The following is a 24,991-nucleotide window of genomic DNA, read 5'->3' as shown; positions in this document are numbered from 1 at the left end:
CTCCTGAAATGCAATGAGACAATCAACAACCTCGAGATGCATGATGCAAGTGTCACCATTCCATCACAAGAAGGCAGACCTCATCCTGTAACACAGTGGCAGAATCACTAACCCCGACATGCATGATGCATGTGTTACCATCCCATCACAAGAAGGCAGACCTCCTCCTGCAATGCAATCAGACAATCACTAACCCAGACATGCATGATTCAAGTGTCACCATCCCATCACAAGAAGGCAGACCACCTGCCGCAATGCAGAGACAACCACTAACCCTGAAATGCTTTATGCAAGTGTCAACATCCTGTCTCAAGGAAGCAGACCACTTCCTGCAACACAATGAGACAATCACAAACCCCGAGATGCGTGATGCAAGTGTCACATTCCCGTCACAAGAAGGCAGACAACCTCCCCCAATGCAGAGACAATCAGTAACCCTGACATGCATGATGCAAGTGTCACCATCCTGTCATAGGATGGTATATCATCTCCCGCAACCCAATGAGGCAATCACTAACCCCGACATGCATGATGCAAATGTTACCATCATGTTACAATGTGGCATAGCACCTCACGCAACACGAGACAATCGCTAACCCCGACATGCATGATGCAAGTGTCACCATCACCCGTCACAAGAAGGCAAACATCCTATTGCAACGTAATGAGACAATCACTAACCCCAACATGTATGATGCAAGTCCCAAGAAGGCAGACCTCATCCTGCAACACAATGAGACAATCGCTAACCCAGACATGCATGACGCAAGTGTCACCATCCCATCACAAGAAGGCAGACCTCCTCCCGCAACAAAATAAGATAATCTCTAAACAGGACATGCATGATGTAAGTGCCACCATCCCATTACTAGAAAGCAGACCACCTCCCGCAACGCAATAAGACAATCACCAACCCCGACATGCATGATGTAAGTGTCACCATCACAAGAAATCAGACAACCTCCAGCAACACAATGAGACAATCACGAACTCCGAGATGCATGATGCAAGTGTTGCCATCCCATCACAAGAAAACAGACCAACTCCTGCAACACAACAAGACCATCACTAACCTCAACATGCATGATGCAAGTGTCACCATCCTGTCACAAAAAGGCATACCACCTCCTGCAACGCAATGAGACAAACACTAACCCCAACATGCATGATGACACACAGTCCGCTTTCTGAGTTTTCTTGCCCAAGCAGCAAATATGTGTTCTTGGTCCTACATTGATTGATTTGTGACCGGAAATCATTTCTGTGACGGGTTGACTTTGTGCTTACTCAACTGCCCAACATTTACATGCACTTCCACCTGGAGAGGTGGGCTGGGGCGCATAGAGGGGCAGAGCTCCAAGGAGGAAGGGAGTACACACCCAGTCTCAGCTCTTCCAATACTCCTGTGTATAACTTTATCTCGTTTACCACCTCTCCAGTGTGTAACACCTAGGACTGTGCGTTTGGGAATACCCCAGATTGGGTTATTGATGCTGCAGACCAGCCTTGGGTGCTTTTGACACAGCTTGTCTTTCTTCCCATCGAACAAATAAGAAAAAGAGTACGAGACAGGTTGACAGTGATAACACCATTTATTAGGGGCTCGAGCCTTCATGCTGTAGAGTGTTCTTTATTGGTGTTTATGATCATTATGCTCCAAGAGTACTGTCAAAGCCAGTAGGTCTGCCATTGCGAGCTGGTGCAATGGTTACATTTTTAATGCAAGCATAAGCCACGAAAATATAAAAAAAAGAAAAAAAGAAAACATGTCACCTAAGCATGACAGCCGTATGCATGCAGTAAAAATGTAAAATTAGAAAAAAAAGACTTGCATTTAATTTCAGTAGAGCAGAACAGGTGCTTCATGGCAAGCAGGTGTACCTACAGAACCATTTTTTTGTTTTTATTCACGTCACAAGAAAATATGATCTTTATTGTGGTGTGGAAAAGGTAATAAAGGCTAAGGACAAGGGTAGCCAGAAGACACAGTTTAAAAATGCTAAGGATGGCTAAAAGCGTACAAAAAAAAGAAGAATACAAATAAAGCATTGGCAAAGTAATGTATTGGTCCATCAGCCCAGCACTGACGTGCACTTTTTTCCCGTTGGATTTTCACATGTGAACCGGAAGAAATGATGCCACTCACTGCGCAAGAGAGCCAGTGGGTGAAAGGGACTGACCCAGAATCTGAATAACAGTTACACAGGCCAATAGAAGAACAGGGTTGCGCAAAAAACACAGAATGGTCCGCCAAGGCCAGAGCTATTGGCGTTGCCAGTGCTTGCAAGTTTCTTGTTGCTTTCACATTCGACTGCACACTGTGCGCGTGCCTCAGAGTGGCCAGGCAGGTAAGGCAGCCTCACCACCTCTGTAAACACACCCTTGGCTTCAGCCCAGGACAGCACGCATGCGCTTCAAAGGCCTTTTCACAGATATTTCATAGGTCTGCTTGGCCAACAAAGTTATAAAGAAATGGTAAGAAAGCGGTGATTGTTCGCGCTATCCATAAGATAAGCATCCATATTAATTTCTGCACACTGGCTGGGTGCAGAAACGTGGCACACACAAGTATAAAGAAGCATGCAGCTAGCCAAGATGGCTGATTCAGCCACGCACTGGACCCGGCTAACGAAAGCGCCAATGCAAGGAAAGTTAACAGAAAACTTGCAAAAGTGAATAGGAAAATGCATTCATTCAGCAAAAAAAAGGCTTCTTCCACTACATTTTGAAATGATATTGTGTGCCACGCAGGTTAATAAAGTATGGTTTTGTTGCTCTCTCCTGTTGGACATTGGTCCCCTGATGTGCAGCTGGGGTAAAATCTCAGGTGAGTGATATCACGCCTCGAGAGCTGTTGTTCCTGGATGAGCACCATGTAAAAGAGAACCCCGATATATATTTTCGATTTTAAAGAAACCCCTTACCAAAAATTATTTCATTGTGTGTCACCGTTGCCCTTTTTATTTCGAGACCGATTTTATTTTAGCGAATCAAGCGCGCCTTTCGTCTCCTTTCCCACATGGCCCATCGGGCCGACACATGAAATGACCACGACACTCGCTTAAAGGGGTAAAAGGCCGCTTTAATAGAACAGGTCTGGCAAAATTACAACCTTGGCATAATAGCCTCACAAAACTACCCAATCCTCACTAATACAAAATTCATCACCTAACCCCTCCCCCTCCCTCTAAAATGACCCCACTGCACTACCCCTTGTCCCATCCCCACCTTGACTCGACCAACCATTGACCCATGTGTCCTGCAGTCACCTTCTCCAGTTCCCCTTGTCTGTGCAAACTCCCTGCCCTCTCATCTTTCTGATCTACCCCTTCCCCCCCAAAAGGCCACTTATTAAACATAGAAAACCCCACCAGACCCGCCTATCAGCGGCAAAAATAAAAAAACACCCCCCCCTTATTCACATATCTATGCCGTTGTCATCATAATGAAAAACAAAATAAAACAGAGTTGGTACCTATCCCATTCTAGCAAAAGTTAAATTTCAAACCCCAAAACAAAAAACTCCTTAACAAACGTAATGTTCAAATCTACAAAAAACCACCTAAACGCAACACTAATATCTAACAAAAATTACAGGGAGGGCGGGCGGGCACAAAAACAAAACGCCCACTGGGTGTGACAACGGCCAAAGAGGCCTCCCACACCGAGCCCTTGCTCTTTATCCTCCCGCCTAAGCCACCGCCCCATCCTGTCCAGCCAACCAATCCCCGTTCGTGATCGTGGTTCATACCACGTCAGCCCGATAAGCCCGGGGGGAGACCGGGCAAGCCCATTGCTCCCCCCAAGCCCCCATCGGGCCGACACATGAAATGACCACGACACTCGCTTAAAGGGGTAAAAGGCCGCTTTAATAGAACAGGTCTGGCAAAATTACAACCTTGGCATAATAGCCTCACAAAACTACCCAATCCTCACTAATACAAAATTCATCACCTAACCCCTCCCCCTCCCTCTAAAATGACCCCACTGCACTACCCCTTGTCCCATCCCCACCTTGACTCGACCAACCATTGACCCATGTGTCCTGCAGTCACCTTCTCCAGTTCCCCTTGTCTGTGCAAACTCCCTGCCCTCTCATCTTTCTGATCTACCCCTTCCCCCCCAAAAGGCCACACAGGAAAACCCGCACAGGCGTTTTCCTGCCCCACCCAAAAATTTTTACTTATCCCATAAGTTTTCGCCCAATAACTTAGCAATCAACGACCTAAGTTCTAACAAGTAATGCTCATTACCCAAAAACGATAAGTGAACCCCATCCTGCCGAAACAATTCTACATCAGAAACCCCAATATTCTCATGTGTAAGCACCGAAAAACCTTGATCCTTACAAAAACTCCTCATTTCCCTGTTCACCTTTTTTCGTTGCTTCTCAATTCCTTTAAAAGAATAAGCACCCCTCCAAACCCTTCTAGGTACAAAACTCGTCCAAACAATATGTGTACCTGACCAACGCTCTTTGATCCTACATAAATCTAACTTCATCGCCTTCAACAAACCAATGCCCGAAAGCGCAACCAAATCATTTTCACCCAAGTGTAGAACTAATACATCAGGACAAACACCACGATCAAACCTTTTTGCCAAAACGTACAGCAACTCCCCCCATCTCATGCCACTCTTACCTACCCAACTAAGCTTTATTCTGGCCCCATCCAGCCCCAATTGCCTTCCAAAATGCCGCGATGCCGCTTGCTTCTCCGCCCAGCAAACGAAGGAGTGACCCACGATCCAAACGGCACAAACCTTGTCCGGCCCCCCGACGCAACCTACAAGAGAAATATGTTAATACACATCTTAAATTATAACAATCCAAAACATACAGAAAAAATTGGCAGAGAGCATTTGTAAAAGAGCGGTACAGCAAATCAGCAACACATGTACAAAACTACCCATATATAAAAACTCCCAAGAAATACCTAACTACTGCTTAAACGAGCGCACATACCTCTGAAAAGATCTAGACCTCCACCTGCCTAATTGCTTAATTGACTGATCTGATTCACCTTGTCTCCTCGCTTCCGTCGCAGCCCCGATCCTAAAAGAGTGTGTACCGTAACTACTAGGGTCTAAACCCAATCTCCTAACTGCCATCCTTAAAACTGCTAAAAATTGTGATGCTAACAGCTGCGAACCATCCTGATGAATAAATACAAACCTGTAATAATGTAACCGTAATGCCATGAAAGACAACCAACAACTCACTGGACAGTCCTTGGATCGTGATGCCTTCAATAACAGCTCTTGGCCCCTGCCCAGCTGGTCCCCTTTGGAAAAAGGTAACCATATGCAAACTCCTTGAACACTCACATGCACATTCTCCAATATAAGCCCCTGCCTCCCTTTTAACCCTAAAAGCTCCGAAATCCTAAAAGCCCCATGAAACAACCAGGACATGCAAAGAGAAATTAAAGAGACGTCCCACTCAGAAGAACAGACTTCCCCCAAACACCCCAACAAAGGCCTCAGCAAATCATGAGTTATAGGACGCCTCCTATCACACCTCACCCAACCCGCCCTGGCCCAACCAGCTAAAATTCTCTTACATAACTCACCCTCCACTGGATCGTACCCCCAAAAATACTTACCATAAAAAGAAACCCCTGATAACTTACCCGAAATAGTCACTGCAGCCAGACCTAACTCAATCTGTTGCATAATGAATCGAACTGCATCGTCCTGTCTCTTATATATAACATCAGTCTCACCCCACCTACGTACCGCACCTGAATCCAGAAAATCCAACCATGCCTGACAGTAAGACCTCCTCGTCGATGGAGCTATTGATTGCTGAACTAACTCCAACATCCTCACTCTCCTAGATCCCACAACTCCCCAGGTATAACTGTCTTCCGAACATCTGCTCCCGGCGCCAAACCACGAAATCTCTGCCACTGAAATCGAGATAAAGCATCAGCGATGTTATTAAAAACACCAGGCACGTGTCTAGCTTTGAACAAGATATTGAACTTCAAACAGTTCAGCAAGAAAATCCTCAATAATTTCAGCACTTTCTCATCTTTTGCCTTCTGTGAATTAACCAAATGTACTACGGCCTGATTGTCTACATTAAAAACTACATTCCTGTTGGCTAAAAACCGGCCCCAAAGCACCAACGCAACCACTAAAGGAAAAAATTCTAAAAATGCAATGCTAAACTTCGACTGTTTCCATTTAGCGGGCCAAGCCTCCGCTGCCCAATGACCGTCCCAAAATAGACCAAAACCATGAGCACCAGAGGCATCTGAAAAAATCTGAACGTGCCAAAACCAACTTTCATCTTCCACTAACATAGTCACACCGTTGAATTCCTTCAAAAACTCGATCCACATCTTCAAATCATCCTTAATACTTGCCCGAAGGCGAATGTGGTGATGTGGTAAAACAGCTCCCCGCATGGAAAAACCAAGCCTGCGACAAAATGCCCTGCCAACCCTAACCACCTTGCAGGCAAAATTCAAATGACCAAGCAATGATTGTGCCTGCCGCAACTCAATCTTTGGTTTTGCCACTGCCTCCTCCAACAAAGAAATCAAATGTTGCACTTTGTTTTCCGGCAACCTCACTTCCATTCTTTCCGAATCCAGTTCTATACCCAAAAAGGTAAGACATGACACAGGCCCTTCTGTCTTGTCAATCGCCAATGGAACACCAAATCTGGACATCAACTTCTCAAAATCCTGCAATGCTCTGCCACAACCGCCAGACCCAGACTTGCCAACAAAAAAGAAATCATCTAAATAATGGGTCACCAAAGAACCGCGGCTGCAAAATAAAAAACACCATTCCAAAAATGAGCTAAACATCTCGAACAAAGAACAAGAAACTGAACAACCCATAGGCAACATCCTGTCCACATATATGGCCTCCTCAAATTGCATGCCCAACAAAGAAAAATCATCTGGGTGCACCGGCAACAAACGAAATGCTGACTCCACATCTGACTTCGCCATCTCTGCGCCTTTTCCACATTTTCGTACCAAGGCAATAGCCTCATCCACAGATGCATAATGCACCATTGAATCTTCTGCAGCGATGAAATCATTTATAGAGGCCCCCGCCGGCCAAGACAAATGATGTATCAACCTAAATTCCCCATCCTGTTTCTTCGGAACCACACCTAGCGGGGAAATAGTCAAATTTGACAGCGGCCAATCTAAAAAGGGGCCAACAATTCTGCCTAAATTCACTTCTTTTCCCAGCTTTGTTCTCACAACTTCTGGATGCTCTCTTGCTGACTTCAAATTATTAGCCCATCTCCTCAACCTCAAACCTTGGTAACGTAACCTGAAACCTTCTATAAAGCCATCCAACAAAAGTTTAGCATCGTCCCTCCTTGGATAAAACTGCAACCAATAAACCATAACGTCCCATTTAATAGGAGTAGGACCCTTTTCCTGCAACTTGCTGTGTAAATCTTCTACCCCTGTCCCCTCCTCTTGACGATTGCACGTGCCAAGACCCTTGCATCCCACCAAAACATTGTGACACAGGGTGTCTCCCCCCACAATTGGAGCAGTCATGTCTAAATTTGCATTGTTGCCTGTTACAAAACCCGCTGTTAAAAGACCAACATGACCCATTTGCTTGGAATTGCCCTCTATGCCCGAAACCCACCCCCACTTGGGTGGGACGCCCTTGAAAGGGTTTATATTGCACCGGCAAACCACTTGCTGTATGCATCGTTGGCGCGTTTCTTGCAGTCCTTAACCACTGCATCCATAATTCATTATCAATTTCTCCCCACAATTTAGATGAATCCATTGCCTTCCTTGCTCTAAATTCTTCATCATACCTGAACCAACCAAAACCTCCAAAATCCATTTGAGCTCTCCGAACCACGTCCATGTATTTCAATAACGCTACACAAGAATCTTGATGCTTTTCACAATAAACACTTGCATAAATCAAAAAAGCCGAAGTCCAATTCTCTATCGTATTTGGAACTCGAGGTCTCCTAGCTAGCTCCCATTCTTCTTCTTTTGACCCTTCTTTTGCCTGAACCTCCCTATGCAATAATTTGAAAACATCAATAAACTCCCCTTTCCAGATCTTGTCTTTCAAATGCTGAGTGAGATGCGCCCCCAAAGGCATCGACACTCCCATGTAAGGCAACTTCTTTAACTTATTACCACTCACCGTCACGTCCCCACTAGAAATAGCACCCGACTTAACACCCACACCTGCTTCATCCTTTTCTAATGACTTATCAACGTTACCCCCACTTACATCCTTCTTGCCTTCCGTTTCAGTGACCGCACTCACTTGAATCGCAGCATCCACCTTGTTTTGCAGCTCCTTGGAGCCCCTTGCAACATTAGAAACATTAGCCCGACTCAACTTCCCCGAAATATCACCACCACCATGAACGCCTCCCTCCTCACCTCTAGGTAAGCTGCCCGCTGTTCTCTCCTGACGATGAACTGGAACATGGCCGCCCTGAACCCCAAGCGGCTCTTCATCTGCCACTACTACTCTCTTCTTCGACATGACGGGGACCTCCACTTCTTCGTAATCGAGTAATTCTTCATCCAACCCAGCCCAATCATCACCAGCGCTCTGGCTAGTGGATGGCTGAGCCGCCACTGAAACTTCTGCATCCCTCGAAGTCGGATGGACCGCTCCTGATCGCACCCTCCCTTCAGGCCGATGTTTTGAAGGCGCCCGAACCTTCACCGGCAAGCTCTTATCACCAACAATCCGCCCAGATTGCCGATATATCGCCTGCACCCCATGCTCGCCCGAAACATGCGATGCGTCACACCCAGATGTACCCTCATTAACAAGTTGCCGACTATCTAAACCCACATAAACCTTATCCAGCATGCCCGAAATCCCAGCCTCACTACATACTATACCTTTAAACACTGCCCCACTGTCATCCACTAGCTCCACCTGCTCACCTAATTGAAATGCATCCTGATTATTAATTTCCCATGACTGAACCTTATGTATCATTGGACTGACCAATCTAGGGGTCCAATGTATCAACCTGTTTTTCATTGAGCCATGAGAAACCCGCGTACCACCCAAAACCGGGTCTATAATCCTTCTGTCAGCTTCTTGCAATTCTTCTTCGCTGTCAATAATGACTACCACCTCATTAATTAACTGTGAACCAGCATTTACAGGCACATCTGGCTTGCCCACTACTGTTTCACTTATGACCGGCATCGATTGAAACTTTTTTCTGGGCGCCGCCATCTTGCGAGAGCCAGCTAACGTCCTTTCCTCGTCCTTCCTTGAATCTTGCTCAGCGCCTCTTTCTACGGGCGATTGGGCTTGTAAGCGCGCGCTTACTTGCACCTGCGCGCCTTTTCCCTGCGCCACCATGCGGCCCGCACTTGCTACCGCAGGCCTGGTCAGAGCGCTGCGGCCGCCTGACGAAATTCTCCTCACAAATGACGAACCTCTCCGCCGGGGCAAATACCCCCCTCGTCTCCCTCGTGACCTTGACGCCGAAACCGACAGCAAGGAAGTATTGGTATCAGACCCCAAATCAGGTGAGTGACGGACCTTCCGACCCTCAACACTTTTTCTTAAAAACTTCTTTCCCGATTTAGGGGAAGAACAAGCAGCCACTGCGGCTGACACACCCTCTGCCGAACGACGTTTCGGTCTTCTCAAACCCACCCAAGCCTCCTCTAATACACCCTCTTTTATTAAATCCTCCCTTCCTTCGTCTTGTAACACTTTTAACGCCATAACCACTTTACTAGGCTCCATTGTCACAAATTCAAATAAAATTATTAAAATTAGCCTAACTCCACCCAATAACTCCTCAAAACACACCCCCTCTCTTGCATATAAACGCCTACCTAGAACACTTTCACAAAAACAAAACGCCCACTGGGTGTGACAACGGCCAAAGAGGCCTCCCACACCGAGCCCTTGCTCTTTATCCTCCCGCCTAAGCCACCGCCCCATCCTGTCCAGCCAACCAATCCCCGTTCGTGATCGTGGTTCATACCACGTCAGCCCGATAAGCCCGGGGGGAGACCGGGCAAGCCCATTGCTCCCCCCAAGCCCCCATTGTGCATAACATTCACCCCCTGCACGCCGGCCATAGGGGTGAAGGAGCGGTCTCCCCTCCCCCCGCGCACCCAAATGTGCCGTAAACGGTTTATGATACATTCGGCCACTCCCCGCCTCTACCAGACATTTGCATTTGTTGTTTGTATGGCCATTTTCACGGAAGCCAGATTCATGGGCTACGAGGAATGGGTTTCCCCATCATCCCAAACCGGAAGTGACGTTTCCTCCCAGATGCCTGTAAGCGCCATGATTGGACAGCACACTTGGGGGTCATCAGAGAAAAAAGGCCTGGAGTGCGGAGGCCTCTATCTCAGGAATATCCCATCCCACCCGCAAGGCATCTGCGTCTCCTTGTTTTATTTTTTAAGCCATTGTACATTTTAAAAAACACTTGAAAAAAGCATCCTGAAATGCGTTTTTCTGGTTGGGGGACCCCCTATTCACCCCTAGTTTGCTTGCATTGTCGGAAGCTGTGTACGTGTTTATTTAAACATTAACTCGTAGCTTTGTCTGTGTGCGGAATGTGCGACAAGTGAAGTGTATGGTAATTTTGCAGAAAACGTACCGGACTCACAATCGAATCACTGCAGTGGCCCACACTACGGTCCCTCAAAGGCTGTGGTAGCCCGGAATGGTGCAAATGAGGGCCCTTTGGCGCTTGGAGCATGTAGTGGGCGTCTGGTTTCACCCTAGTATATGCACCAGGTGCACAGATGTGGTCGCATGGCGCCAGAACCAGGCTCCTTGCATGTCCCAGTTTATCAATCTGTTCCATCCTGTGTTTTTTTGCATGTTACCCAAATGCCGCATTTGTTGTAAAAAGGGCTAGTAGTGTGCCAGGTGTAGGCAGTGGTGCTGGAACAATTTTCAGAGTGGGGGGTGCTGCCATAAGTGTTACATCACTGAAATAATTGTGAAAAATCCAAGCTCCACAAGTATAGCAAATAGTGTGTACGCGCCAGTCGCTAACCATCTCTCTAGTGTTGTCCCATGCGGGTGACACCAAGTCACTACAGCAACATGAGTGAACCGCCTGTCCACCCCTCAGTAAATGCCCTGTTTGATTGACCGGGGAAGACGTCAGGGGTGGGGGATAAATGGGGTGATCCGGAACGGATGGGCATTATAGGAGAAACTGGAATGTGAATAAAGGCTCCGAGTGATATACCACTGAGGTCTCCGCGTGGTCCTTTTTAGGCCCTCTTTACAGTCTCCTTCACTGCACTGAACCAAGGAGTGAGAGCAACCCAGTTTTGTAGTGGTTTCATGACATAGCCTTTTATTACAAGCCCGAGAAGGCAAAGCAACCAGTAGACATTACTTACAATGAACTCCATTGATGTTGTTATGACATATTTAAAATAGAGACGGGCATGAAGAAAAGCAATCACTATCTTAGACTTCAAGGATTTGACATTGCAGTCCCATGCCCCCTTGAAACAACACCCTGAGTCCATGCAAAGTCCACTTTTTGGGGTCTTCCCCTTTTCTCTGCAGCTTGGAGTTCCAGCCAGCTCTTCTTCTCAGGCGTGGGTGAGTGTCAGCTCCGGTCTGTGGTGCAGGCCGAGGAAGAATCTGGATCACAGCCTACTGCTGCCCCTTTTCATTTTTCCCGCCACTGGTTGTTGCATCCAGATGTCATCATGACGACAGCAAGTCCAAGCCTGAAGCCCGCATAAACAAAGGGGGCTCCAGCCCTTTTGCGACTAATTGAGCCCCTATCTCTAGTTGCAGGGTTTTGCCTCTCATGAGTCACGTCAGGAGAGTGGTGATTTTGGATTATGGAGCATCCTGTTGCAATTACATCACTAAAATATGGTGTGGTAGCCACTGTCATTTACATACATTTACATACATCACATTCTCTATTAAATTGGCTACTGATTTTGCATAGTTTTACTGATAAAACTATGTAGCGCACAAATGATAATATGTGAAAATTGTGTTCCAGCAAATATTTGTCATTTGCACATCACAAAGTAAAGTGTTATCAGCTGAATCTATTAAAATCTTTGTCTCACTTCAGAATTACAAAATGTTCTTCATTTGTGCTTTCCTAACTGGGGGTCTATTGTGAAATACCTACACAGTTCATTTACAGGTACTTAGATGTTGTTGTGAGTTAAAAAAAATATCACATCCAATACTCTTTTTTCACACCAGCAGAACAGTTACATACTTCACTTTACAAAATCCTCTCACTTTGAGTAAACACCAATTTCTGAATTAAAAGAATAAGCAACAGTTTGTCAGACAATGTATCCTGATATTTGATCTCTATCTTTGAACGCACAGCATGTGGCAATATAAACAAAAACTGAAAGCAACTTTATTGCTCATTCACCTTCTGAAGTCCAGGATGGTTCCTTCAGGGATGTTGCAGCACCCCTGCACCTCTATTTCCAGCGCCTATGACTGTAGGGCACTTCAGATTCTCCCCAGTGCCAGGATCACATCCCTAATTTTCAATCCACAGCTTGTAATCATTTATAGGTCTCGCCTAGACATCGCATGTGCTTTCTCTTCGAGACATGATGTTTCTACTACATGGGCTTTGGACACGCCCCTAGCCAGTCTGTGGTTCCTTTCTGTGACTTTCTAAATCCTGTGTTTTCTGTGGTGAATCAGTACATTTTGTCCCTCCTTTTGTGGTTTGGTTCACGCCCATGGTGACTGACCCTGTTACATGCTTTTTCTCTCCACAGGCATTTAGATTACTGTCCCTGGACTATTTTCTTTGTTTGCCTTGCATCCAGATTTCGGATTGTTGTTTTTAGGGGTGGTGAAATAAGCACCCTTAAGCCAACACGATTTTCGTCATGCCATCCCCTTTGCCTTTGCACTCACTCGCGGCACTTGTGCTCCTATCACTGCTGCTGTCAGTGTGTTGCGATGGCCACTTCCTGTGCCCTTTCATCATCCCCCACGTAACTCCAGTGCAGTATATGTTAGCCACCATATTTGCCAGTTTCAGAATAATTTATTGGTAGAAGATGTACTTCGTTATGTAGCAACATGGCTAAAAGTAGGAGTTTTTAAAAATCACTGTGGTGCAGCAGAGGTGTAAATGAAATAAGTTAACGCAGCTCTGTTGCGTCACCCTCAGTGTACAAGTTGGGTTGGATGCGGTCTATCAGTATCCCCACTTTTAGAAGGGGTGTCGGTTTCTCAAAGTCCGAGGCCGGCGGAAGCTTGTCAGTGTCTGTATTGTTGCCTCATACCCCAGCGCAGCGCTGGCCTCAGCAGATGGGGAACGGCATCATCCTGGCGTGCAGAGCGGGTTTGGGGTGTTTAAATCTGCCAGCCTTACTAGCGGCATCCTCTTGTGTAAGTGGTTGTGGTGGGGGTAATTTAATGCCCTTTAAGCGGGCCTGCATAACCAGGGTCCGATCCTCGCTCTCACTGCCTGGGGTTTGCCCTGTTCCAAAATGGCTTCCCTCTTCTTCTTCTAATCATGGAAGGAAGCAGCTACGCCTGCCTAGCTCGAGGGGGGCAGTTATCGTTCAGGTTAATTTAACTTCAAGTCCAAAAGTGACTGACTCACTGCACAAAAATGTGTTTAAATACACCAGAGACACATGTATTAGCTAATGAGCATGTTGATTTTAGTTCAGCACTCTAGGATTGGCCAGGGAGCCTCCAACACGCCAATCTTAGGTCAATTTATACACTGAGAGTCCTTCCCACTCCCTGTCAACATCCAAGGTATGCTCAGCCAGTGGATTGGCTGTTGTGCACAACGGAAGTTCTGAAATTACAGGAAAACATAATCCACTGAAATAACAACAATGGGAAACAGGCTAAATGGATGCGTGATTCTCATATGTAGTGGAGATGTAGCCACCGCAAGCAAATGTACTTGCAATAGATTGCCATGTAATTAAGAACATACCAAAACATCTTTAGTTACACAGTACAACCTGTGCACGTCATTGCAGAGATGCAGTATATTAATATTTAGTCCCTGCACTTTACCACAGGACTGTAATATTTTTATTAGGGCATTCTAGCGTTTCACAACAGAGATGGCACATTCTTAAGGACTTGTCAACTGCTATTGGCTTGTGAAGACTGATAAAGATGATATTTAAGAGGGTGCTCCTAGATACCTGCAAGTTCAATAAAGTCCTTATTTTATTTCAGAGTTTTTGTACATTTTGGTCTGAAAAAGGCTGTCAGCGAAATGTACAATTTCCCGCGCTCTCACAGACACCACATGCGTCATATAGCTATCCAGACACTCTCCGCAACCTTACAGGGGCCTTTGATGAAAAGAAAATCAAACCTGAGTCTCTTCAGTATTAGAAGAAAAACAGTTGTCCTAATAATTACGAAGTCCCATTTAATTGGCTGATCAGTAGTTCATCCCAGAGCTTCTAAGGGAGAGGTTTTACTTTAATTAAATTCATCATTGTAGGTTTCAAATCACCTCTCCAGAGATGTTCATTGGTAAATTTAAATCTATTTTATTTTAAAAAATAACATTTTTAAACCTATATAGAAGGAGCAGTATACTCAGTCCCAGTAACATGTTCTCGTTAGCAGCAGGTACAGTTTAGTCCAGTTCGGATTCCAATATTACACTTTGAGTCTGATTAAAAAAATATTTATTTACATCGAGCACTTAGACATTATGAAAACAGATTGGCAGATTTGTCCGTACAGACTACCAGTTGTACAAAAATAACACTTTAAATGTTTTTCTCAGTGGAATGGTATAATTTGCCTATTAGTGCCAAAGCTTCTTTGTTAAAGAAATACACTTTTTTTAATTTTGAGGAGACTTTACCATATTTTCATTAAATAGCACGGAAGAAGCTAAATGGAAGTGCTTTAGTTATATGCAGGGCCACTGGAATTATGTGGCAGACAGGACAACATTATGCGGCAGGGTTGGCCATTTATGTGGCAAGAAAAGTCCAGGTATGCATTTACAACACCAATAGCACTAACTCAAGCAAATGCGATTAGTCGAAGTATGCCAATTTAAAGTGGAGGTTTTTTTACAGTGTAATTACCACGAAAATCACAGAATTTTCAGGAAAACTCTAGTCGGGCAGGGGATCTATGTGAAAATACCGAAATTCCTCAATAAAAATAAAAATATTTCCATTGTGTGTTTCCGTTGATCCCTTTATTTCGAGGGACCGAAATAAATAGTTTTAATGAATCAAGCGTGCCTTTCGTTACTTTCCCACGCATGGCCCAGTACGCACAACATCGCCCCTGCACACCGGCCATATGGTGAAAAATAGGTGTCCCCCTCCCCCCGCACACCCAAGCGTGCCGTTCATAGTGAAAGTACCCCTTGGCACGCTCCCGCCTCTACCTGACATCGACATTTACTGTTATCTTGGGAGTTTTCCAAGATGCCAGATTCATGGGCTACGAGGCAGGGATTGTCCCATAATCCCAGACAGGAAGTGACGTGTGCTCCCGGGTGCCCGTGAGCTCCGTGAATGGACAGCACACCTGGGGTCCTCAGACAGAAGATGGGGTAAAAAAAGGAATAAAAGTGCTACAGGTAAAAGTGTCTTTTTTCATAAAAATTGCGTCAACGAAAGGTTTGCTGTGCTAAAGTCATCATCTTCCCAGCTTTCAGGAACAGGCAGAGCTGATCAAAAACCCTATTTTTTATCACAGTTTTGGCATTTGTCAAAGAGGTGGCCTAGGCCATTTTTCCAAATTTTTTTGTGCTTTCAACCTACTACCAATTTGTGGTGAAAACCAATGTGAAACCCATGTGTGATCCAGGAAAGCAGTATATTTCTGAAAAGTGGGCAAAATTCTGAATTCAACAAGGGGTCATGTGGCAAAGGCTCCTCCATTCCTTTGCCCGGCAGGAGCAGCCTGGGAGGGATTGTGGTGCGGACCACGGTGAATGGCCAATGGTTTGGCAGCAGCCTGGAAGCACTTGGAGTGCTTCTGGGTCATGCAGTCTTACTGCATGCCACAGCCACACCCATAAAAGGGGACGTGAGTTGGCAAGCATGTCTTTGGCTCCCGCTTGCTGCCTCCCTTGCCATGAACGCTGCTGCTCCTTCCCAAGGATAGGACAAGGTATTTTATTAGTCCCTTCCACCATCCCCATAGCAATAGAGGTCTATACTGTTGATATTTGTTTTGGGGGCGATCATTTGGTCTTTCGTGTCTTGCTAAGCAATTTTCCCTTCTAGTGGGATTGCAATGTCTTATGGGGTGTTCCGACAAGACTGAGCTCATCATCTTCAGAAATGCCACCTCCACTTGGGATGACTCCTGATGGCCCAAATCCCTCAGCGCCCCCCCCTGCACTGACTGAGCACGCCTGCATCCTTGACCCGTTAGGTAAACTCTGTCGCCTCCTCCTGCTGGCACACACTCCCCAAACTTTGGAAGTTCTTCAGATGGATCTCAGCAGACTGTCGCAGGACAGTCACCTATGCCTTAGCCACTAGCAAGCTTGACTACAGCAACGCCCTCTATGCCGGCACCTCAACCAGGAACATAAAAAAATGACAACTCATCCAGAACGCCTCCGCCAGACTCATTCTGGACCTCCCTCGCCGAGAACACATTTCCTAACACCTGAGGACCCTCCTCTGGCTACCGGTCGAGAAGTGAATCACCTTCAAGCTTCTCACCCACACGATGCAGGACCAGCCTACCTGAAGCACTGCGTCTCCTTCCACACCCCCACCAGATCCCTCCGTTCTGCCCAGATGGCCCTGGCTACCATCCCTCGCATCTGCAAAACCACCACTTGAGGACGATCCTTCACCTATACTGCAGTGAAGAGCTGAAACAACCTCCCCCTCCACCTCAGACATAGCCCGCTGTCACCATCTTCAAGAAGAACCTCAAGACGTGGCTCTTCGGATGAGGCCCCTTGCCTCCGCCGAGCACCTTGAGACCCTCACGGGTGAGTAGCCGCGCCTTACAAATACTGATCGATTTATTGATTCTTTGTCCTTGTTAATGGTCTTGCTAACCAATTTTTCATCCAGCTGGATGTGCCATGTTGTACTTTAATGCTATGTGGCCTGGCGGGTGAGGTCATGATTGGTGTGACAATTCAGCATACCTTTCCTTACATAAGCATGGCGGGATATCGCAGGGCCATCCAAGGGGTGCTGGTAGGTAGCTGAATAGAGAATCCAGGGGTGCAGGGGTTGGGAGCACTCACTGGCATCTGGTCCTTCTGGACAACCACCTGCACATGCGCAATTGGTCCGAAGCTAGCACTGGCTCTTGGGGGGATAATGATGGGAGTAGGGGGTGTCCCAGGTAGGTATCCTGGTGGGCAGGTGGGCACCCTACATAGGTGTATTCCGGTAGGGGATTTGGGTGAGTGTGTTCTTCCCCTATCAAGGAACCCACCACAGGTCTAAAAGATGGGAAAGGCCGGTTCTGGGCCAGGAGACACCACTAGGTCCAGTCATGATCTCACTTGTGGGCATAAATTGTGATATGCAGGAACATGTTTAGATAGACCTAGGAAATCAGATGTATTAGTGGCCCTGTTAAGGCTAGTCATCAACTTGTGTAAATGAAGCTGTAAATCATAAGGGTTACTGAGTATAAATATTCAAGATGATGTGTTATTTTTAGTACAAAAATGATTGTACGTCTAATTAAAATGAGTTCGAGTGTTGACAACCCCTAACCTAAAATATTATGTGTACTTTTTGCTTACCAAATGTGGGGAGTTATGAGATGTATTGGGGAAAGGTCGGGGAGGGGGCCTCGCTGATACAGGGCCATATGTGTAGATCCATCAAAGTTTTCCCAAAGAAGCTAAGGGCCTGATTACAACCTTGGGGTACAGGCTACTCTGTCACAAAATTGACGGATATCCCGTCCACCATATTACAAGTTCCATTAAATCCTATGGAACTTGTAAAACGGCGGGCAGAATATCCGTCACTTTTGTGACGGAGTAGCCTATCCACCAAAGTTTAATCAGACCCTAAGTGTTGAAATAAAGAAACATTGAAAATGAGTAGGAAAAAAGAGCAACTTGTGACAATATTTTCATCTGCAACTTTTGTCACAATGGCTGATTTGCATAGTAATGTACCATTACATTCACTAGACCCTTTCTGCAGTGGAGAATCACAGGGTTTATGGGTTTTCCAAGAACCCAAAGTATGCTGAATCAACAAATGAACTGCACTTTACAATGTTTTTTCACTGTGTACTGAGTATTGACCAATTCATACGGTGAAATATGTAAAGTGAAAAATAAATATCAAAATAACCTATATATTTCTAAAAAGGGCACAATATATGGAACTTAGGGGCAGTGGTTATTTGTCCATCTCTGAACTTGAGTGCAGAGATGGACATTGTCAGGTGCAACTTCTGTGTAGCCTTGGCTGTTTTATAATTAGAACAATATTATAGTTTATTAAATAAAACACAAGAGAAGGTTTTGTATAGCACACATTCTGAACTCAAGTATTTCAAGGGGCTCTTGTGTAGTAATGAAAAAAAAGGAGGCAAAATGAAATTAACCAATTGCCTAAGATCACACAGTTTGGTCAAATGGGGAAGCCAGGACTGAAGCTATGTTTTCTGGTTTCACATTTTGCAATTCAGCCACCAGGTGTGTATCTCTTCCCCTCTTATGTTTCACATTAGAAGTTAATGCCTTGTCTTTAAGTCTTGGTGCATGAGAATAGAGCGCCAGCGGCAGACAGAAGTCACGTGAAGGCTCGATTTGTTGTCAACACCAAACATCTGCGTAGCAGGGGTGGCTCCTCCGTTGGGGCGGAGTAGCGTCGCTGCACCGCCAGCAGCAGAAGCTGCAAAACTTTCACAACGAGGGGATAATAAATTATGTTTATTATCCCCTCGTTGTGAAAGGGGTGGGGCATCTGAGGTGAGGAGCTGTGAGGGGGAGTGCTCCACACTCCCCATCATTGCGCATGTATGTTTCGCTGGCTGGCTTTGGCCGACCAAACACACATGCGCAGCAGGTTCTCTCCAGCCCGGCAACGAGACATCCTGCACAGGCTCTCAGTCTGCCTAGGAGCGCCCAGCCAGGGCTCTCCCAGCCAATCCTGATGCTGCTTTAAGCAGTGTCAGGATTGGCCGCAGGGCAGGCTTGGAGCCTATGCCTGCGTGCAGCCAGCAGGGAAGAGGAGCGCGGCACGGGACCATGCCGAAAAGTTACGTGTTTTTTTTATTTTTTTTATTTAATTAAATTTTAGGTCCCCCCCGCCGCGTGCTGCATCCAGCCTGCTCCTTTCGAGCGAAGCGGGCCACGACTGCTACTTAGCGTCCCCCTATGCCTAACTTTCATCACCCCGACCCTCACCTTACTGGCATCGGTGCAGCCCTCTGGCATGACACAGACAGTATTTTGGGGCCCCTGGGGAAATGTTTGTGAGTACCCATGTTCTGCAGGATGGTTCTGTTTTAGCCTCATCTATATGGGTGTTCAGGCTCACCTGAAGAAAACAACCATTGTACCCTTCACATGTGCAAAACAATTATATCACCTGGAGGAGACAAGCACTCCAGTCTTCACCCACACAAAATCACTACAATACCAGGGAGATGTTTCCAGCCCAGCCGCACCCATGTGGGCCACCAGATCACCTGAAGAATACAACCAGCCCATACTTCACAACATGAGACAACTGCATTATCTGGAGGAAAAAACAATCAAGCCTTCAGTCATATAACATAATTATAACATATGAAGGTGTTTCCAGTCCAGCCTCATCTAATGGGGCCTCCAAATCACCTACAGGAACAACCATGCAACTGTTCACCCATAAGGAAGTACTATAGGTGGAGCACAGCTAGCATATGTGCCAGAGATAGGACCTGGGTAGGAGCCCCCACCCAGTTAATGCATGTCGTTCAAAGTAAAAACTTTCATGGCACTCTTCCCCTTCTTGTGGTTTAAAAACAGATGCTCAAGGATTTGGTCGCATTAAAGCTTCCTTTTATGTATTGACTAATCATAGGTATCCACGTCCGACATGTGTTTCGCTCCTGGCAACTAAGCTGTGGAGCTTTCACAAAGCAAAGGTTCAGTTTTTAAGTTTTGTCTGAAACTGGCAGCAAATGTTGTATCTGTCCCCTAAAAGTAGGCGTGCATGTAAGTGCAGTCTAAGAGGTGTGAAAACTTCTTGTGTGGGAGACAACCGCATTGCCTGCAGGAAACAAACTCTCAAGTCTGAAACTATATAAAATGTGGGACAGTTCCACTCCCGCGTCATCAACCTGGGGTCATCACATTTTTCTGTTTTTCCAGTTTTCCATTTTAACTGATAAATAGAGACAGAAACTGTCTATTTTTCTGTATTTATGTTTAAATATGGATAAAAACGGAAATCAGTTTGCGTTTTTTGGGTGATTTTAAATCCTGCCAGTTGTGACTGCCTGGCCAATAGCGGTGCAGAATTACAGGTTAAGGAGTCAAAAAAAAGATGAACGTTTCCTAATGGGTTTTAAACAGCTGTAGATGCACTTGTTTTCACACCAGTGTATTAGTTTATCATGTATGGGCAGTCATGTCATTGAAACTGGTCAGGAGCTGGTGTCAGGAATTGCATTTATTGGTTAAAGAAATGTAAAAAAATACTAGTTTCCGCTCGATTTGTTCACAAAACAAAATAAATATGGATTAATACAGATGAAATAATTTAAAAATAGGGATAAATAGAGACGGTAATACAAAATAAATATACTGCAAGACATGGAGCGAGCTATAAGCAGCGCCCCCTATATTAATGGCTGTAAACAACCACTCAAGCCTTAAACCATACAAAATCACTATAATTGCTATAAGAAATGACCTAAGAATTACACAAGATTACGCTTGAGTTTATGGAAGAAGATTAATTCTGCATTTGGTGCTATTTCGTAGCTCAAAAATACCCCCTTGAGTCCAAAGTGCATGCAAGGATGAATTTTGATTAAGAAATAGCGCTAAGTACAACAGAACATGAATAGTGAGCGCGAGCCACTGCTCTCACTCACTATATGTGCTCTTGGTGTAAGATTGCCTTCAATTTACTGGCATATAGTGCTATTTTCTTAGCGCACAAATGCACCCTCGCATCCATTGGAAAAAAAAAACAGCTCTAAATGCAGCCGAACACTAAAAGCGAGAGCTACGTTCGAGGCCGCTCACTAAATGTGCTCCCGCAGTGGGATTTTTTCCCCCAAAATTACTCTTAATTACGCAAGGAGTAACTGCATAATTACCATAGGTATCCAAAATACGAAATAATAGTGGAACACTCAAAATCTCTGTAGGTCATTAATATAATAATCAATGAGACCATCTGGGAAGATGAATTGGATCAAAATATTAGAAAAAAACAGCATGCACAATTAGAAAACAGAACCAAATGGATGTTGCCCTTCTCTAAATCACTGACAACTTTAATAGTACATTGACTATATATTAGGAATACAATGTATGACTCATCCTATCCATGATATTATAAAATCACATAAAAAGAAATACCAAAATGTTTTTCTTTTGATACTGTGAAAAAAATGAATATCCATGAAAGTCCACTTAATAATTAAGCCCAAAGGTTCAATCTTTGTAAATCCTCAACCACTCAAGGTAAGTTTCAGCCCATAATGGGTTAGCCAACACGTGTTTTGTCCCCTTCTGGGACTTTATCAAGGCTTGTGTTTAGTTCCTAATTAACTCCAAACTTCCAATTCTATGGAATCGAACTCTTGTTATTTGTTAATTTGTCACTTTTCAATGTCCTGATTTGGCACATTGATATTCATTATTCACTCCCTAATCAAGGTTTCCAAATTATATATAGAGGTTTAAGTTATACATGCCTTATCTTATTTATATATCTAGCTACCAACTTGTCCGAGCCTCATCTGCGACGTACTGAATATGCCAATTCCCACTGGTATAAAGCATGTGACATAGCTCAGAGGAATAATGCATCTATTGGGGGGATCTTTGTGTAACCTGAACTGATCACGCCCGTCTCATAGGCGGTCAATTCAGCGATTCATCCTTCCGAGGTTTGCGCCTCGAAACTGGGTCCACACCTCGTTTTCCAAAAGTGTACGTTTTTTGACACTTCAACCCCCCTCTCCCCCCCCCGGGGGCATGAATTCCTCTTTTTACTGTTCCTTCTTCTTTTGTTGATCTGGGTTAGTTGTGTTTTTTTCTTTGACTCGCTCGGTGTGATAGAGCGGTCCGTACTAATAATTTACCTGTATTCGGACGCTCTTTAGGCTGATGAATCTTTTGACTAAGTGGGAACTCTCTGTACTCTTAATCAATCAGTCGCATCAAATCAATAATCAATAACGAACTTAAGCGATACCTTGATCGACATAACACTTAACAATTAATCCAGAATACATTTCGGCGAACCCTGACCTTTCAGTCAGGAATAACCACACCAATTTATTCAAAGTTAGTGAATTTTATTTCCCTATATTAACAAAGCTAGCACAATATAAATGTGTCTCAACACCAAATGATAAACGTAAATGAACATTAATAGCTGTCCATAGCGTCGAAACAGGTGCAATCTATGAAGCATTTGAATCACAAGGCATTCGATAATAGCAATGCAAATCACTAATACGATAATCTGTAATGAACTAATTGCATACATTTAGTCAGCATAACAAGATCTCAAATTGCATCGTGCGACATATGGAATCCTCATCTAACCTCAAATTAGCATCGGCATGTGGGACTTCATGCAAAAACAATTTAGCAACATTAATTTAGAAAACTCCTAGCTAGGGCCCTTATCAAAATCAGCAGTTGGTTACCTAAAAGAAACACAATGCAATTTTACAATTTCCTTTCATAATTACCAATTCCGATCAGCAATCAATGAAGTCTTCGTCTCACAGGTACCGTTTCTCGATCAGCATGGGACGGGACAAAGGGGCAGGGGTGGACGGGGGAATTGCCTCACGGCGGCAAGTTAAGACTACTACTTCATGCAAAGGGACAAATCAAAGTTAAAGTCTCTAGGGCAAGAATCGTCAAAGTCTCTTTCTCTCGACTAGAGAAGCATCAAAGTCTCTCAAAATGGCGTCGCAGCAAAGTGGGCCATAATAGTTACGAAGTCAAAAAGGCGGGATGTCTGATGAGAGAGCCAGAGCCCTTTCCTCTCGTGCACCTGGGTTTTATAGACAACAGTTCGAATCCAGTAGGGTCTCCATTGGAGGGTTCATAGGTTAGCTTCAAATTGACCAATCAAAAACGACAGTTCTCAAGCTTTTACTTAAGCATACATTATCCTTGGAGATGGGTACGCAAATTGCAACATTGTCTCTCGATTAGCTTACTCTCAGAGCCTCCATTGTCCGCACCTGCAAGTCGACCTTGAATTAAAGAGAAAATATGCCATGCTGGCACTAACTTTAAGATAAGCATGTGAACAGTTTCTGTGGAAAAGTACAGCTTCAAGCAGAAATACACGTTTAATAGCACAGTGGAAAAATACGAGCATCTAAACCGTGAGACCAGGACACTAGGCCAAAGCCTCCGCTAAAGTAATGCTAAGCTAAAGCATTTCAAACAAGCAAATCGTAGCATACGTTTATGATTATGTCGGATTAGTGCAATTCTAATACACCACGTTATATAAAGCACGCATATAAATGTTGGCAAACTACTCTGAGGGCACATTTTGTCCCCGTACAATCTTTATTAGTTCGGTTAATGTCACACATGATTATTTCAGCACTACGTTTAAGCGTTAATAAATCAAAAACCTTCATTTTCTGCTTCATCAATCCCTCCTCTGATGACTACTTGTCATCACACAAATTAAGCCCACAAATTTTATTCCATTAAAATTCTGTCAGCTCCCTTTTTCTTTTAGTTCCCCTAGTTTGTGCTTTGTATTCTTCTGCCATTCTTTTCATAATTTTCTCCTCCTTTCTTCTTTTAATTCTTTCCATAATCATTATTATTCCCCTTTTTATTCCCCAAATTCCAAATACACAAATTATTACTATTAATATTCCTTCTATTATTTTCAATAATATTCCATTCCAAATTCCCCCAATCCAATGTCCCACTGAAGCAAGTCCCTTTCCAACCTTCTCCCACACTCCTGGTTCTTTCAGTTCCTTCAAATCTGCACTTTCTTTTGTTAGATTACCAAGCATAGTTTTAATTTTCACACTATTATCGGGTATATAGGTGCAGCAGTGACGTGCACCAATCATTTTGCAAACGCCTCCATCCTTTGCTAAAAGAATGTCTAAAGCAAGCCTATTTTGAAGAGTCATAGCTCTTTCCGCTGCAAGTTCAGCATCTATCAGGATTATAGCACCTGAAAACTTTGTCAACATGTTATCCACTATAGTAGACAACTTTCGTATCTTGATAGAATTCAACACAACTCCTAATGAAGGAATCATGGCACCAAATATATCACCTACCACAGCAGCTGCGGTCTCTCTTTTCTGGATACGATGGGATCCAGGTGTCTTTTGAATCATCGATATGTCATCCAGTTGATAAACCTTTGGAAACACTATACCCAAATAACATCTTCCCCACCATCCCTTTGGAAGACGATAATAGGCATTATGCCCACAAATGTAATACACCCCTGGAATGACAGGGTCAAGTCCGTTCATCATGAATGTCCATTTGGCCTTAAAGATAAACGTATGTTTGCACTCACTCGCTCCTACAAAAATATTGTCATAATAAGATTCTCCTCGATATATACAAAACTTCCCTACATGCCAAGCATCTAAAGCAATTTTCCCTTGTGTCTTTATAGCAGCAAAATCATAATTATCTACTGAAGTCCTCTTATGTAGCTCTTTTTCTAATTTCGCTTTCATTTGTGCCCTTCTATCATCTGTGCGATCTAAAAAGCTTATTTCTACAGCAGAGACGGAGCAAGTAAGGTTCTCCCTATGAGCATGAGCCGTTTCAAAAGGTAGCATTGGCTCGAAAAATTCCCTC

Source organism: Pleurodeles waltl, chromosome 6, assembly GCF_031143425.1.
Source record: "Pleurodeles waltl isolate 20211129_DDA chromosome 6, aPleWal1.hap1.20221129, whole genome shotgun sequence".
NCBI lineage: Eukaryota > Metazoa > Chordata > Amphibia > Caudata > Salamandridae > Pleurodeles > Pleurodeles waltl.
This window is presented reverse-complemented; position numbering follows the sequence as displayed.